The sequence below is a fragment of the Myotis daubentonii genome, chromosome Y, assembly GCF_963259705.1.
Source record: "Myotis daubentonii chromosome Y, mMyoDau2.1, whole genome shotgun sequence".
In the NCBI taxonomy this organism is placed as follows: Eukaryota; Metazoa; Chordata; class Mammalia; order Chiroptera; family Vespertilionidae; genus Myotis; species Myotis daubentonii.
The window spans coordinates 203,633-222,254 of record NC_081862.1 but is presented as its reverse complement, the minus strand read 5'-3'; the positions used below and the strand labels follow the sequence as shown (position 1 = coordinate 222,254).

General features: G+C 43.1%; 1 protein-coding gene across 6 annotated transcripts in view; it reads right to left on the bottom strand.

Annotated features, from left to right (window-relative positions):
* The window catches only part of LOC132225560 (histone demethylase UTY-like), a 300,626-nt gene that overhangs the window by 132,263 nt on the left and 149,741 nt on the right, over nt 1-18,622 (bottom strand). The window lies entirely within an intron of this gene.

Here is an 18,622-nt window from a genome sequence, read left to right as displayed (position 1 = left end):
GGGGTCCCAGACTGCAAGAGGGCACAGGCTGGGCTGAGGGACCCCCCTACCCCCCTGAGTGCACAAATTTTTGTGCACCGGTCCTCTAGTCTATATATATAAAAGCCTAAGTGACCGAACGACTGGAACCAATCACTATGATGTGCACTGACCACCAGGGAGCAGTCACTCAACATAGGAGCTGCCGCGGTTGGTCCATGCACTCCCACATCGACTGCGCCACTCAACTAATGGACCTGTCCCGGTGGCCCACCAGTCCGGTGGCAGCCACTCACTCCCTCAGTAGTCCTGCAGGTCCAATCTCCAGAGAACAGGCCAGGCACCAACGAACCAGCGCCACCTGCACAATCCCACTAGTGCCGCTGGCCTCCTAGAAGTCGGCCTCGGATATCATGGTAGCTTCCCCTCCCTAAATGCTCTACCAGGAAGAAACAATGTAAAAGCGGCCAGCAAGTGGCTCCTGACAACCAGCATGAATGTCAGCGGGATGGATCCGGATCCCAGGCTGGCAAGGGTTTCCTACCACCTGCCCAGAGGGCCAATCGCGTCCCAACCCACTATCCTCCTTAAGGCCCCACCCATGCATGAACTTGTGCACCAGGCCTCTAGTATAATAATAACTACATAGAAGCCAGGTGAGTATTTGAAATAGCAGGCAGATCACTTTGTAAAGTATATCATGGTCTAACCACTATGCTATATACATCAAAACAATACTGAATGTAAAATGTAATTTAAAAAATAAAATTGAGTCTGGCCATCATGGCTCCGTGGTTCAGTGTCGACCTGTGAAATGAGTTCGTGGTTGGATCATCCCCTACACCCCAGCTGTAGGCTCCATCCCCAGTATAGGGTGTACAGGAGGCAGTAGATCAATGATACTGTCTCATTACTGATGCTCCTCTCTCTCCCCCCTTCTCCCTTCCTCTATGAAATCAATTAAAATATATTTTAAAAAATAAAATTTGCAATCCTGACTATAAATCACTTAGACATAGACATGTATATACCACATGTGTATTTGGTATATGTATATATTGTATTTATATTAATTATATTTATTATACATCCTTTAAAGAAACGTGCTTAAGACAGGGCACAAAGACAGTCTCAAATTTAAAAGGCAAAAATTTATACCAATTATATATTCTCCAACTACCATAAAACACAAGTGAGTTATAAAAAGAAAACTGATTAATTAAATTAGAAGTAGTTGAAATAAGCACCATACCCTTAAACAGCAATGAGTGAAAGAAAAGTACAAAAGAATTTAAAAATTTAGTAGACTGATTTTTAAAAGGATAAAAGTAACTCTTATAAATTTAAGTAAGTCACTACTAATATCATAAAAACAGTGTTATGCCCTGGCTAATTTTTCTGTGGTTAGAGCAACAGCCTGTGTACCGAAGGGTGTTAGGTTTGGTTCAGAATCTAGGGCATGTACTAGTAGTTCAGTAGCAGGTTCCCCAGCCCAGGTTAGGACACATGTGGGAAGCAACCAATCGACGTATATCTCTCTCATTGGAGTTTCTTTCTCTCTCTTTCCTCTCCTTTCTCTCCTCTCTCTCTCTGTCTCTCTCTCTCCTCCTTACTTCCCTCTACTCTCTAAAAATCAATGGACAAAAAATCCTCCAAGGAGGATTTAAAAATATATAAATAAATTATTACAGGATATTGAAAAATTGTATAATAAATTTATATAACAGATGAAATTAAATTCTCACTGACACATAAATTATCAAAACTAACTTTTAAAAAATAGGTAATTTTCAACAAATTTATATGTGAAGAGATTAACTCAGCATTTGAAATATTTCCACCTTAAAAAGGGGGAGAGGATTTCCACTTTAAAAAAAAGATTTGAATCCTCTGGCTTTACTGGTGAATTCTACAAAACATATACAAAAAACTACCAATTTTTCTCAAATACTTTCCAAAAAATAAAGAGGAAGGGAACACTTCGTAACATATTCTGAGAGGTCAGTATTATACTGATCCCCAAACCAAAGATTAGACCCGGAAAAATAAAACAAAACAAAAAACAAGCAAACAAACAAAAGACAACACCCTTTTGGAATATCACGTAAAAATTTTCAAACATACTGCCAAAATTAATTTACTGGCATAATTAAAGAAATTTATAAACCATGAAAAAGTAGGATTTATATCCCTCAATGAGAGATGATTCAACATACTCATATCATTCAATGTAATACTTGACATTAATAAAATAACTTAAAAAACAACCCTAAGATCAGCTCCACTGATAATATATAACAATGCATATTAAGAATACAGAGAAACTGCCTGGCCAGTGTGGTTCAGTGATTAAGCGTTGACCCATGAACCAGAATGTGATGGTTGGATTACTGGTTAGGGCACATGCCTGGGTTGTGGGCTTGATCCCCAGTAAGGGGAGTGCAGAATGCAGCTGATCCATGATTTTCTCTCATCATTAGTATTTCTATCACTCTTTCCCTTCCTCTCTGAAATCAATAAAAACATATTAAAAAAAAGAATATAGGGAAACTACTTAAACTAAAGAAGGACATTTACAAAAACCCAAATCGATTATAGCATCTTTATTTACAATTGCCACAATTTGGAAGCAACCCCACTGTCCTTTAGTATGTGAATGAAGATATAAACTATGATACATCCAAACAATGTTATTCAGACCTCAACAGATATGAGACATCAGGCTGTAAAAAAGAAAAAAAAAGAAAAAAAGAGGAACCTTGAATACATATCCTATATAATGAAGATATAATATGCAAATGGTCATTACGTCATGAAGCATAACGACCAACCGCATAATGACCATATCAGAGATCAGCAGGAGGGTGGGGCTGGGAGCTACAAGTGGGCAGCAAAGAGCTACAGGAGGGGACAGGGCAGCAAGCTATGAGAGGGGGGCGGGGAGCTGGAGGGAGATAGAGGAGGGTGGGGCAGCAAGCAGAGAGCTACAGGAGGGGTCAGGGCAGCAATCTATTAGGGAGTGTGGGAAGAACTACAGGAGGGCGGGGCAGCAGGCAAAGAGCTATGGAGGGTGGCAGTGAGCTACTGGCACACGGATTCATGCACAGGGCTACTAGTTACTGAATAAAAGAAGCCAGTCTGAAAAAACTACCTAGTCTCTGATAACAATTCTAAGATATCTGGAAAAGGCACATGATGTGAACAGTAAAAAGATTGGTTGGGAAGGAGTACAGAAAAGATTTTTAGTGCAATTAAAAAACTGCATGGTACCACAATTATAAAAACACTAGAGGCCCATGCACAAAAATTTGTGCACTCAGGGGGGAGGAGGGTCCCTCAGCCCGGCCCGTGCCCTCTCGCAGTCTGGGACCCCCCAGGGGATGACCATCTGCAGGCTTAGGCCCGCCCCCCGGGGGATTGGGCCTAAGATGGCAATCAGACATCCCTCTGACGGCCCTCGGGGGATGTCCACTTGCCAGGGGGGAGCAGGCCTAAACTGCAGTCGGACATCCTTAGTGCTGCTGAGGAGGCAGGAGAGGCTCCCACCAACACCGCTGTACTGGCAGCCATCAGCCTGGCTTGTGGCTGAGCAGAGCTCCTCCCATGTGAGAGCGACCTGACCACTAGAGGGCAGCTCCTGCATTGAGCATCTGCCTCCTGGTGGTCAGTGTGTGTCACAGTGACCAGTCATTCCCAGTCCTTGTGCTGTTAGGGTCAGTTTGCATATTATCCTTTTACTATATAGAATAGAGGCCTGGTGCACAGATGGGGGCCAGCTGGTTTGCCCTGAAGGGTGTCCTGGATCAGGGTGGGGGTCCCATTTGGGTGCCTGGCCAGCCTGGGTGAGGGGATGATGGCAGTTTGCAGCTGGTCACATTCCTTTCAGGGTGGGGGTCTCCACTGGGGTGCCTGGCCAACCTGGGTGAGGGGCTGAGGGCCATTTTCAGGCTGGCAGGTGACTGAAGCTCCCAACCTCTCCTTTTTTTCTTTTTCTTTTTTTTTATTCTGGGATTTACTGGCCTTCTATGGCTGTCACTGGAGCTGAGAGCTGGCTTTAGCTCTGAGGCTCGGCTTCAGCTCTGAGACCTCGGCTGCTGAAAGCAGGTATCTGGGCTTTGTTTAGCTTCTATAATTGAAACATTGTTGCAACTACAGCTCTGAGGCCCGGCTGGCTAAAAGCAGGTTTCTGGGGATTGTTTAGGTTCTATAATTGCAACATAGTTGCTTAGAGTGCAGCTCAGAGCTGGTCGGTGGCAGGCAGGGAACCTTGGCTTCCTCCATCACAGGAGCAAGCAAGCCTCCTGTTCGCTTCAGCTGCCTGGCTGCTGGCCGCCATCTTGGTTGGCAGTTAATTTGCATATTGCCCTGATTAGCCAATGGGAAGCGTATCAGAGGTACAGTTAATTACCATGTTTGTCTATTATTAGATAGGCCTAGGGGCCTGGTGCATGAAATTCTTGCATGGGCAAAGGGTGTGTCCCTCAGCCCGGCCTGCAGCCCCTTGCAATCTGGGACCCCTCAGGGGATGTCCAACTGCTGGGACTGGGCCTAAACTGGCAGTCAAACATCCCTCTCACAATCCAGGACCGCTGGCTCCAAACCGCTCACCTGCCAGCCTGATCACTCCCAACTGCCTTCCCCTGCCAACCTGATCGCCCTCTCACTGCTTGCTCCCCTCACCAGCCTTATCTCACACCTAACTGCTTGCTCTCCTGTCAGTCTGATCACCCCTAAACACCTCTGCCTCAGACCCCGCCACCATGGCTTTGTCCAGAAGGAAGTCAGACATCTGGAAGATGTCCAAACGGCAAGTCTAATTGCCATATTACCCTTTTATTAGTATAAATATCATTATACATTTGCCAAAACCCATAGAATGTACATGATGTGTGAACTATTAAGTCAGCCATGACCATATAGTGATGATGATGTATCAATGTAGATTATCAGTTGTAAATGTTTCATTCTGCTAGGGCAGTCGTTCTCAACCTTCCTAATGCCACAACCCTTTAATACAGTTCCTCATGTTATGGTGACCCCCAACCATAAAATTATTTTCGTTGCTACTTCATAACTGTAATTTTGCTACTGTTATGAATCAAAATGTAAATATCAGATATACAGGATATATTTTCATTGTTACAAATTGAACATAATAAAAGCATAGTGGTTAATCACAAAAACAATATGTAATTATATATGTTTTCCAATGGTCTTAGGCGACCCCTGTGAAAGGGTCATTCGACCCCTAAAGGGGTCACAATCCACAGGTTGAAAACTGCTGTGCTACGGGATGTTGATACTGTGTGGGGCAGTGGATATCTGGGAAATCTCTGTACCTTCACCTCAATTTTGTAGTTAACCTGTTCTTATCACTGTTTTAAAAACACAGTAAACATCAAAATCAATGATAAAAGATAAAAAGACTAGTTCATCAGTATAAGGACAAGGACATACATTTTCACTGTTATTCAATATTTAACTGGAAATTCTAGCCTGCAGAACATTTAGAAAAAGAGAATTTGAAATTGGAATGGGAAAAGTTAAACTATCCATATTTACAGATGATACGACCATTTCACTAGAGGAATACTTCGAAGATGTGGTACATTTGATTCAAGACAACAATGTGAATATCTCAATGAAACAAGGGACAAATTTTTTTGGTTCCCAGTTTATTAAATGTGCAACAGCATTATGTCTAAAACAAAAACAACTTAAAAATTACTTTATTGCTAAAAACTGCTAACCATCATATGAACCTTCAATAACGCAATCTATTTGCTGGTTGAGGTACTTGCCTTGATATTGATAGCTACTGACCTAACAGGATGATGGTTGCTGAAGTTTGGGGGTGGTTGGGCAATTTCTTGAAGTAAAACAATAATGCAATTTGCTAAACTGACACTATTTTCAACAAAGATTTCTGTATTACATAAAATGCTATTTGATGGCATTTACCCACAGAATTCTTTCAAAATTAAAGTCAGTCCTTACAATTCCTGCTGCTGCTTTATCAACTAAGCTTACTACTATGTAATATTCTAAATCCTACATTGTAATTTCAAGAATCTTCTCATTATTTCCACCTGAAGTAGATTACATCTCAAGAAACCACTCTTTGTTCATCCATAGAAAGAAACTCCTCCACTGTAGTAATGAACACCTCAAAGTCAACCATGAGATCTGGAATTATTAGGGTAGGCAGTTAGAAAGATATGAGCTAGAAAGACAGTAGGGGCTTGGAGTATATATGAGACGGGAAAAACTGAAAATACACAATGGAAGTGGCAGACCACTATGTGAGGAGGAAAGGTTCTGAGCCCTCCAGGAAGTGGTCTAACTGGTGGCAAACCATCTAAATAAAGGAGCCTTATTGCTAAAAGATATACTTTTTTGAGACATGAAGGAGGGGGTTACTTGCTTCTTTCCTAGGAGCATTCCAGCCTAAGGGTATGAATATTCTAAAACTCCCAAATATTGGGACACTATGTTTGGTTTCAGTCAGCTGCCCACGAAGGTCCTGTTTCTGAGGGTATTTCTTTCCTACAAAGAAATCCTCCCATGCTTTTGCTACCATTGGTTGTCTTTTGTTTGAATTTATTCCTATAAGCAAGACAAGACCTGGGGATGCAGAGTACTGTATGGCCAGGATCCTCCATGAAAACTGCTGAATCAGTTTCTTCCCAACTCATTGTTGACATTTTGACCTCTTCCCACAAATCACAACTGTTCTTAATGGCATCTACAGTTACTCTATTTTTTTAAATTGATTTCAAAGAAGAAGAGAGAAGGTGAGATAAAAACATCAATGATGAAAGATAATCTTTGATGAGCTGCCTCTTGCACACCCCCACTGAGAATCGAGTCCACAACCTGGGCATGTGCCCTGACAGGGAATTGAACCGTGACCTCTTGGTCCACAGGTCAATGCTCAACCAATAAACCACACCACTTGGCTACAGCAACTCTTTTTCAGAAGATTTTCAATTTACATGGCCCAGATACATCAGAATTTGTGAGACCCAAAGCCTTGTGAATTATATTTCTTTTTGTTTGTTTGTTTATTTTCATCTAAGGATTTTTTCCCCACTGCTTTTCAGTGAGTGCAGGAGAGGGAAGGAGGGGGAGAGAGAGAATGAAAAAGAGTGAGAAACATCTGTGTGACAGAGACAAATCAACTAGTGTATCCCTCACAAACCACAACAGGTGGCAGAAAGTGAACCTTCAAACCAGGTACTTGCCCTTGAGTGGGAAGCAAACCCACTACCCTTCGGTGGTGGGGCAGATGCTCTAACCACTGAGACAGTAAGGGTCATTACATAATACTAAAGGGATTGATCCAACAAGAGGATATAAGCATAGTATATGCAACCAATATTGGAGCTCTAAAATATATTTTAAAACTTCTGGAGGGCTTTTTAAATAAATTTATTTTTTAAAAAATATATTTTATTGACTTCAGAGAGAAAGGGAGAGGGAAAGAGAAACAGAAACACCAATGTTCAGAATCATTGGTTGGCTACATCCTACACACCCCTACTGTAGAACCTGCCAGCAACCTGGGCATGTGCCCTTGGCCACAATCAAACCTAACACTTCAATCCATAGGCCGATACTCTATCCTCTGAGCCAAACCAGCTATGGCAAAAAAACTTCTGGAGGAGTGTAAGAGAGAGATCAACAACAGTATAGTCATAGTAGGGGACATAAACACCCCATTGACTTTACTGGGTAGATCTCCCAGACAATAAATCAACAACAAAATGCTGACTCTAGAATTTTACTATTAATTTTTAGCTATCTTACTATGGCTTCTAATTATACTGTGTTCTGAGAATTTACTTAATATAATCAGTATTCTGTGTTTATTTCATGGGCCTAAAGGTTTTTTATTGTATATCCATTAAAACTGCTGCATTTCACTATTAGCAATGTGTCCTATGCAGGGCAATTGAATATATACTATGATATATCCTATCTAATAAAAGAGAAAAATGGTAATTGGCGTACGACGATACCCTTTTCATTGGCTAATCAGGGCTTATATGCAAATTAACTGCCAACTAAGATTGGCAGTTAACTGCCAACAAGATGGCGGCTAATATGCATATGTAGGCACAATGCAGGGAGGCGAAAGGGAAAGCAGGAAGAAGCCCCCTGCCACTGACAGTGATCGGAAACCCAGGGGAGAATCAGGCGCCTTTGCCGCCCTGGCCAGTGATAGCAGGAAGTAGGGGTGGAGCCAGCGATGGGAGCTGGGCACGGTCGAAGCTGGCAGTCCCGGGAGCTAGGGGTCCCTTGCCTGGGCCTAAAGCGGAGCCCACGATTGCGGGGCCGCTGCAGCTGCGGGTCCCCGCTGCCCGGGCCGGATGCCTCAGCCAGAGGCGTTAGGCTTGGGCAGGGGCAGAGCCTGCAACCACGGGGAGCTTGGGGTCCCCTGCCCAGGCCTGACACCTCTGCCGGAAGCCTCAGGCCTGATCAAGGGGCTGATCCGGTGATTGGTGATCGGAGGGTGATGAGGGTCAACTCCTCTGGCCGAGGCATCAGGCCTGGGTGGGGGGCGGAGCCAGGGATTGGGGGGATATGATGGTCCCCTTGCCCAGGCCTGAAGCCTGGGTCAGAGGCATGAGGCTTGGGCGGGGGGTGGAGCAAGCGATCAGAGGGATATGGGGGTCCCCTGCCAAGGCATGATTCCTGGGCCAGAGGCCTCAGGCCTGGGCGGGGGCCAGAGCTAGAAATCGGGGGGAGATGGGGGTCCACTGTCCAAGCCTGACCCCTCTGGCGGAGGCATCAGGCCTGGGCAAGGGGCCGATCAGGCGATTGGAGGGTGATGGGGGTCAACGCCTGAGGTCTCCCAGTATGTGAGAGGGGGAGACTGGGCTGAGGGACACTCCCCCGCCCCCCCCCCCCCACCCAGTGCACGAATTTCGTGCACCAGGCCCCTAGTGTGTGTGTATGTATATATGTGTGTGTGTGTGTGTGTGTGTGTGTGTGTGTGTGTATGTATATACATACACACACACACACACACACATATATAATGACTGCTATTATATTTTGTCAGCATATTAAAATTATATTTTGTCAGTATAATATTTATACTGACAAGATGATATATCATACCCTGCCCAAGATTTTTTTTGCCTGGATGATTGTTCAATTATGAATACTAGGGGCCCGGTGCACGAAATTCGTGCACTGGGTGTGTGTGTGGGGTGGGGGGGGGAGTGTCCCTCAGCCCAGCCTGCCCCCTCTCACATACTGGGAGCCCTCAGGCGTTGACCCCCATCACCCTCTAATCGCAGGATCGGCCCCTTGCCCAGGCCTGAGGCCTCTGGCCCAGGAATCATGCCTGGGCAGGGGACCCCCATCTCCCTCTGATCGCTTGCTCCACCCCCCTGCCCAAGCCTGATGCCTCTGACCCAGGCTTCAGGCCTGGGCAAGGGGACCATCATATCCCCCCAATCCCCGGCTCAGCCTCCAGCCCAGGCCTGACGCCTTGGCCAGCGGAGTTGACCCTCATCACCCTCCGATCACCAATCACCGGATCGGCTCCTTGACCAGGCCTGAGGCCTCCGGCAGAGGTGTCAGGCCTGGGCAGGGGACCCCCAGCTCCCCGCGGTTGCAGGCTCCGCCCCTGCCCAGGCCTAACGCCTCTGGCCTAGGCGTCCAGCCCGGGCAGCGGGGACCCGCAGCTGCAGCGGCCCTGCGATCGTGGGCTTCGCTTTAGGCCCAGGCAAGGGACCCCTAGCTCCCGGGACTGCCATCTTCGAACGTGCCCAGCTCCCATCGCTGGCTCCACCCCTACTTCCTGCTATCACTGGCCAGGGCGGCAAAGGCGCCTGATTCTCCGATCATGGCTGGGGGGCCCCAGGGCCGCCTTTGCCCTGCCCCCCAGCTCTTAGCTCCCCCCTGGGTTTCCGATCACTGTCAGTGGCAGGGGGCTTCTTCCTGCTTTCCCTTTCGCCTCCCTGCATTGTGCCTACATATGCAAATTAACCGCCATCTTGTTGGCAGTTAACTGCCAATCTTAGTTGGCAGTTGATTTGCATATAGCCCTGATTAGCCAATGCAAAGGGTATCGTTGTACGCCAATTACCATTTTTCTCTTTTATTAGATAGGATGGATTATGGGAGACTTCAATGATAATAGCAGATTCATCTATCTCATGAGATGTCAGTTTTAACCTCATGTATTTTTATGCTGTCAGTTGTACATATGTTTAGAATGGTTCGATTACAAGCTATCACTATCTTTACATTTAAAGTGTGTTTACAATATTCATTCTAAAAAAATCTAAGCCCAAACAATACTATACTACTTCCAGGAGTTTTGTAAACTATCTTTTCAGATTATTCCCAAATTCCTTTTCTATTTAATATTATTTCATTTTACATATTTCATTAAAAAATCCAATCTATAAAATCTAACCATAAATTTAATGATATGTTCTCCAAGTTCCTCATGGGGAAGGGCTAATTTCTAAATAAAGAGAGATTTAAAGCCAACCAACAAAGGAGAGTCTGACAAAGCACTTCTTTTTCCTCTGTGGTACAGAGGGAGCACATTTAGAGTCCAAATAGTGTCATACGTCCTATAAAATATATCCCAAATATATAGGTAAATATCAAAATGACTACCACCTTGAAAAAGCATAAACTAGAATCACATCATGCCTTATAAAACAGAAAGACCAATTTTAAATCATGCTATTGCCCCACTAGATTGTGGTAATCTATTTCCAGTATAAAAATTTGCTCAGGGTTAAAAAGGAAAACTGAAGTAAGCATGAAAGCTGAAATGGTCTCTGTATATTTCTATACATGTAGTCTAGCATTCAGAAATTAATTCAAAGCAAACTGGGGAAAAAATTTAAAGAAAAATCAAGGAGAAAAAGTAAATAAAACAAAAAAGAGATTCAGATACTAAAATTCTCAAACACTAACTTTTAAAATAACTGATTAATATGCTCTAATAGCCCTACCTGGTTTGGCTCAGTGGACAGCATCAGCCCATAAACTGAAGGTCCTGGTTTAATTCCAGTCAAGGCACATTCCTCAGTTGAAGGCTAGATCCCCAGCCCTGATAGCAAGTGAGAGGCAACCAATTGATATTTCTCTCTCTCTCTCCCCCAACTCCCTTCCACTGTAAAATGCAATGGAAAAATATCCTCAGGTGAGGATTAACAACAACAAATACTCAAAAAATAAGTGGTGAATAATTTTAACACAGAGTTATAAACTATATCTGAATCCATCCAAAATTTTAGTGGAAAAAATAGAGTAAACAAAATAACTCAAAAATTGTTTAACTTTAGGTGAGATACAGAAAAAGATTCTACTGAAATAAGACTCAGAAGAAAATAAACATAGAAGTGGAAAAAAGTTGCCAATAAAACGAGAAAAGAGACAGTGAAAGCTGTAACACACAAGTACTTAAACAGATAAAAGAAAAACAACTGGCCCTGACTGGTTTGGCTCAGTGGGTAGAGCATCGGCCTGCGGACTCAAGGGTCCCAGGTTCGATTCTGGTCAAGGGCATGTACCTTGGTTGCAGGCACATCCCTAGTGGGGGGTGTGCAGGAGGCAGCTGGTCGATGTTTCTCACTTCTCTATCCCTCTCCCTTCCTTGCTGTAAAAAAATCAATGAAATATATTTTTTAAAAAAGAAAAGAAAAACAACTGAGGAAGAGCAATTTTAAAGAGGTAACCTCCTGCACAACATAAGAGGACAAGATACAGACGCAAAAAATATGGCAAATTACAAACAAGATATCCTAAAGAATTAAGATCATGATTAGAAAATTCAGAAAACCAAATATAAAGACGAATTCTTAAGTAGTCCGCAAAAGAAGTAATAAAATAAATCAAAACCTGGGTAAAGGCGCACTTAATATTTTTTGGGTTAATAATAAAATCATGAGACTTCTCATAAAGAAAGAATAAACATATAAATTTCAAACTATAGAAAAATAATACAATTCTATACTCATTGAAAACATTCATCAAAAATAGGAGATTTGTAATACAAAAGGGGATAGAGCAGGCTATTATATACAAAAACCATGTTTAATTCCATTAACATACTTCTTCAAGAATTGGTTTAATAGACATGCAATAATTTTAAAATAAGTTTAAAAGCATATAGTGGACACCTGAACATATTACCAACTCTACATATTACCATGATTTGTCCAAGAACAACAAAATATACATTCTTTCTAATAAAAACAAGGATTAGGTAATTTACAAAGACTGGATGCAATGTAAAATTATTCAATAATAATAAAACATAACCAGAAAATTATGTAATTACTAGGGGCCCAGTGCACGAATCTGTGCACCTTGGAAGGCACTGTGAGCCACGAAGCTGTGGTGGTCACAGGGGCATGTCTCCACCCATCCTCCACGCCCCCAGCCGGCCCCTCCCTCCACGGCCTCTGGTCCCCTATCTGCCCACAGCCCAACTTCCGCCACCGTGCTCCCACACCCTGATGGCGCCGGCCCTGCTCACACCCACTGACAGCGTGGATTGATTGGGGTGCATATGGAGCAACTGGGGCCGGCACCAGCAGCAGGTGTACCCTCAGGGGCAATCAGAGCTTTTGGCCACAGCTCACACCCGCTGACAGCACCGAGCAATGAGGACTGGCACCGGGTGCCGGCAGTGGATGCAAGCAGCGGCTGCTGGCCTCAATCGCCCCTCAGGAGCAGGGGAATGTGGAGAAGTCCTGAGGGGCAATCGGAGCCAGCAGCGGCTGCTCGCACCCACTAATGGCGCCAATCGATCACTCCCAGTCCCCATCATGCATCAGTGGGGTCCCTTGGCCTGGCCTGCACACTCTCGCAATCTGGGACCCCGCGGGGGATGTTGGGGATCTGGTTTCAGCCTGATACCACAGGCCAGGCAGAGGGACCCCACTGGTGCATGAATTCTTGCAATGGGCCTCTAGTAATACATAATCACAATATACATGCTAAAGAGCACTTACATTGTATTGCTTAGGCTATAATGGCAAGAACAGTATGCACATGTTCCATACAGACAAAACTACATAGTACACATCAAGAAAAATGTAACTCTTTTTGGAATACTTCCAATCTGCATTTGGTTGAATTCCCAATAAGAAGGGCAAATAGCCGAAACCGGTTTGGCTCAATGGATAGAGCGTCAGCCTGCGGACTGAGAGGTCCTGGGTTCGATTCCGGTCAAGGGCAGGTACCTGGGTTGCGGGCACATCCCTGGTGGGGGATGTACAAGAGGCAGCTGATCGATGTTTCTCTCTCATCGATGTTTCTAACTCTCTCTATCTCTCTCCCTTCCTCTCTGTGAAAAATCAATAAAATATATTTTTTTAAAAAAAAGGGCAAATAATATAAACAAAAATATATCAGATCAAGTTTTGTTTACTTCAGGACCACAAGGCAGATTACAATTTGAAAGATCAATATTAACTTCAAAATCCAAACAAGATGCAGGAAACAATTTTCTTTTTATCTCCCGACTAAAGCCCACTGAAGTCATTCAACATGACACATATAAAACAAGACTCCCAAAAACATAAAGAAAAAGCAAACCAGAGAAACCAAGATGGCGGCATAGGTAAATACCAGAAATTGCTGCCTCCCACAACTTCAAACATACAACTAAAAGACAAAACGGACATCATCCAGAACCACAGGAAGGCTGGCTGAGTGGAAATTCTACAACTAGAAGCAAAGAGAAAAGCACACTGAGACTCAGAGGAGGTGCGGAAGTAAAGTGCAGAGGTATGGAGGCACATGCAAAACGCTGGCAACTGAGGATGCAGTTGTCTTTTTCAATTAGGAGCGAGTCACAAGCCCCCGACTGCTCTGAACTCCAGTTCTGGTTAGTCTCTGGGGACCCAGACTCACACAGGGAGAAACTGGACTGTCTGGCAGTGGATGGAACTCAGAACTCAAGGGCGGCTTTCTCTCAGAGGTGCTTGCAGCGATTACCGGGACACTGAGACCTGGGGCCCCTTAGCTGTTTGCTCCGCCATGTTCATTCCCTGAGACCCCGCCCCAGCCAAGCTACAAGAGAGGCTTTTGCATATAAATGCCCTGGCCCATTACAATCTGAAAATTACCTAACAAACTGCAGCTGGGCCAGACAGACCCAGAATTTCCAAGAGAAGGCCCAAGACCCCACAGCATTTCTTCACAGCTGGGCCGCATCTGGGCACCTCCAAACCCCAAACAAGGAAGGGGAATCTTCAGATCTCTTCATAGCTCCTGCTGGGTAGCCTCGGGTAGAGGCTAAATTAGCACCTCCTTAGAGACCCAAGATCCAGTGTACCCAGTGGTCACAGTGGGACCATCCAGATTACAACTCCTCAGATCCATAAGGGACAGACTCAGTGAGCACCAAAGCCCCACTGAAGCAAGTCTTGCCCCAGAAGGGTGTCCTTAGCACAGAAGTTCTCCCACCGTAGACACAGCTGAATCTCACAGCCAATTGGCCTGGAGGTCAATTCCTCCCAGTGATACCTACAACAATCAAGGCTTAACTACAACAAGACTGTGCACAAAGCCCACAAAGGGGTGCACCAAGAGTGTCCACCTCAGGTAATTGGGGAGGCTGAGCCACTGGGCCTTATAGGACACCTAGCACACAAAGCCACTCTACCAACACAGGGAAGCATAAAAAATACAGCGACAAAGAAACAGGTCACAAATGACAGAAGTGGAGGAAAGCAAACTACTGGATATAGAGTTCAAAGCCACTCTTCTAAGGTTTTTCAAAAATTTTCTAGAAACCACCAATAAATTTAATGAGACCCTAGAGGATACGAAAAAAGACCAACTAGAAATTAAGCATACACTGACTGAAATAATGAATATTATACAGACTCCCAACAGCAGACCAGAGGATCCCAAGAATCAAGTCAAAGATTTGAAATATGAAGAAACAAAAAATACCCAACCAGAAAAGCAAAAAGAAAAAATCCAAAAATATGAAGATAGTGTAAGGAGCCTCTAGGACAACTTCAAGCGTACCAACATCCGAATTATGTGGGTGCCAGAAGAAGAGAGACAGCAAGATATTGAAAACCTACTTGAAGAAATAATGACAGAACACTTCTCCCACCTGGTGAAAGAAATATACTTACAAGTCCAGGATGCAGAGAACCCCAAACAAAAGGAATCCAAAGAGGACCACACCAATACACATCATAATTAAAAAGCCAAGGGCAAAAGACAAAGAAAGACTCTTAAAAGCAGCAAGAGAAAAAGTTAGTTACCTACAAGAGAGTACTCATACGATCGATAGTCAGCTGATTTCTCAACAGAAACTTTGCAGGCCAGAAGAGAGTGGCAAGAAATATTCAAAGTGATGAATAGCAAGAACCTACAACCAAGATTACTTTATCCAGCAAAGCTATCATTCAGAATTGAAGGTCAGATAAAGAGCTTCACAGATAAGAAAAAGCTAAAGGAGTTCATCACCACCAAACCAGTATTATATGAAATGCTGAAAGGTGTCCTTTAAGAAGAGGAAGAAGAAGAAAAAGGTAAAGATACAAATTATGTACAGCAAATACATATCAACAAGTGAATCTAAAAATCAAGTGAATAAAAATCTGATGAACAGAATAAACTGGTGGATATAATAGAACCAGGGGCATAGAAAGGGAGTGGACTGACAATTCTTGGGGGGAAATGTGTGTGGGGGTGCAGGAAGAGACTGGACAAAAATCATACACCTATGGATGAGGACAGTGGGAGGAGTCCGAACAGAGGGTAGGGTGTGAACTGAGTGGGGGAGAGATATTGGGGGGAAAAAAGAGGAACAACTGGAATAATCTGAACAATAAAGATTTAATTAAAAAAAGAAAAGAAAAAGCAAACCAGTTACTGCTCTTTGAATTAAAAAAAAAATAATAAAGCAGTGAGTTCCCTGGGTTTCTTTGTCTTTTTTTGTTTTTTGGTGTTTTGTTGTTCACTTTGCTATGTTTTGCCTAATATATCCCTTATTGCATTCTGGAAAAGATACTACTTGAAAAGAACAGGTGCAAATAAAAAAAAGCATCAAGAAAAGATTGCTCTCTTTACTTAAAAGACCAAAAAAGAAAGAAAGAAGAAAACTTAAGGCAGTAAGTTGCCTCTCCAGCAAATACAATATGACTCTATGGTCACCTTTACCACTAGTCTAACGTATACAATCAAATAAACAGGCTGGGCCAATGTCAATTTCTCAGTGTTAATATTGTATTACAATTATGCAAAATGTAACCACTTGAAGAACAGGGTGAACACTACACATTGTCTCTTGTCCCATATTTGTAACTTCCTCTTTTTTAAATTTAAAAAAAATCAGTGTAACTCGTGAGAAGAATGTATTACAGTTAAAATCCTCTATTTATCCAAACTGCTTCAGAAAATATCTCAATAGGCAGCAATGGTTTTTAAAAATTAAAAAATAATCCTAACAAATTTCAGAAAATAGAATTATCATGTGACAGAAATATAACAATGAAGATATGAGAAAATAAAGTGCTTATAAAGAAAACCTTTCACTTATCGTTAAAAATTAGAAAATGAAAAGACCTACTTCTAAATCCATAGCAAACTATTTGTTTTAGATTCTTTTAATGACCATTAAAATTTATAAGTAAAAATTTTCTAACAGGAGAATTTTCTTGGATTAATAATAAAACATTTTCCACTGAGATTAAGAATTCTTATAAATATCATATGAAAGTATACTGCCCAGGTTTCCCTTTCGGAGAAGAATATCCAACTCAGAGTTTATACCCCATTCTATGATAAGAGCATCAATTTAAAAATTTAGTAACAGACATACTCCAATTTTTTAAAATTCAAATGCAGCAATTCTATAACTTAATCTAGTAATCAAGTGTAAAATTAATACTTGTCCTTCTTTGGAGCATGCTATGAAATTAAGATACTTTTACGGTTCTAAAGTGCCAAATGATAATAATACACTGAATGTACTTAAAATCATTTTTCCTACAGCAAAAGAATAAACTGGAAACAAACACCTACCTATTTTCACTCTTTTGCATGTGCCTTTCCAATTTTCTCAGCACAATTATTAAAGAAGCTTTCTTTTACCCATTATATGTTTTTAGGTCTTTTGTCAAAATTATTTGCCCACATATTTAATGCAAATTTGTTTCTGGGCTCTCAGTCCTGTTCCATTGGACTGTGTATTTTTTCTGATAATACCATGCAATTTTGATTACTGTTGCTTTGCAGTAGTTGAAAGTCAGGAAGTGAGATAGCTCCAACCTCATTCTTTTTTTCTCAGGATTGCTTTGGCTCTTTTGATTCCATAGAAATCTGATTTTTTTCTTTAAAAGGTGCTTTTGTCACCCTAGCAGGTGTGGCTCAATAGGTTGGGTGTTATTCCATGCACCAAAGAGTTGTCAGTTCAATTCCTGGTCAGGGCAAATGCCAGGGTTGTGGGATCAATCCCTGGTAGGGGGCATGCAGGAGGCAGCTGATCAATGTTTCCCTCTCACCAATGTTTGTCTTTCTCTTTCCCTTCCCTGCTCTCTAAAAATTAATTTAAAAAACAGAGACAGAGAAACATCAATCAGACTGTCAATCCCCAGAGGAAAAGTAAGGGGGGGGGGGAGGGGTAAAGGGGGGAGAGATCAACCAAAGGACTTGTATGCATACATATAAGCCAAACCAATGGACACAGACAACAGGGGGATGAGAGCATGAGTGCGGGAGTGGAGGGGTTGTTGGGGGCTAATTGGGGGGTGAGGACACATTTGTAATAGCTTAACCAATAAAGAAATTAAAGATAAAAAAATCGTTAAAATAAAAATGCCATGGGGGGTTGGGGAGGCCAGGGGATTGTCAAGGGCGGGGTGGGGGGGGGGGGAGAAGGAGACATATGTAATACTCTTTGTAATACTTTAAGCAATAAAAAAATAAATAAATAAATAAATATGTAAAAAAATAATATAAAATAAAAATGCCAATGTGATTTTGATGGAGATTTCATTAAATTTGTATATTGCTTTAACCCCTGGGTGGCTTGCTGGGCCTAAAGTGGACCCTACCCCGGACCGAATCCAGGGAGTGGGGTGGGGGTCTGGACTCAGGGAAGGGTCCATAAAGTCAACCCTCCTATAGCCTCCAGCTGGGAAAGTGAGCACACTCCAGATATAACCATGGCGGATGCCCCACACCTGCTGGAGTCTTCACCCCCAGATGTGAGGCTGAGACTCGCCCAATCCTAGGAGATACTGCACACCTGGTCTTCCTGCACCTGCGGGGCTAAGCACTGCCATGCCAAGAGGGCTGAAACCAAGGCAGGTGCAGGGTGTTCTCCCTGCCTTCCTAACTTCTCATTCTCACACCCACACTCGCAGGTTTACCTCTGCAGGTCAGTGATGGGGGTAGAGAAAGATTATGTGGAGATGGTGCAGAATCTCACTCAATCTCCATTATTCTTGGGAGACCAAGTCCTTCCTAAAGATATAGCTCCATTTCCTACCTTGGCATCCCATTTAGGGGAACCCCTTTGGGATGCAGCATGGCACTGAATCTTTAGAGCAATCCCTCTGAGAAATGATACCATTTAGTACCCCTTCATATTTCCCCCCATAGTTCAATTCTTCCCCCCATTACTCTGACT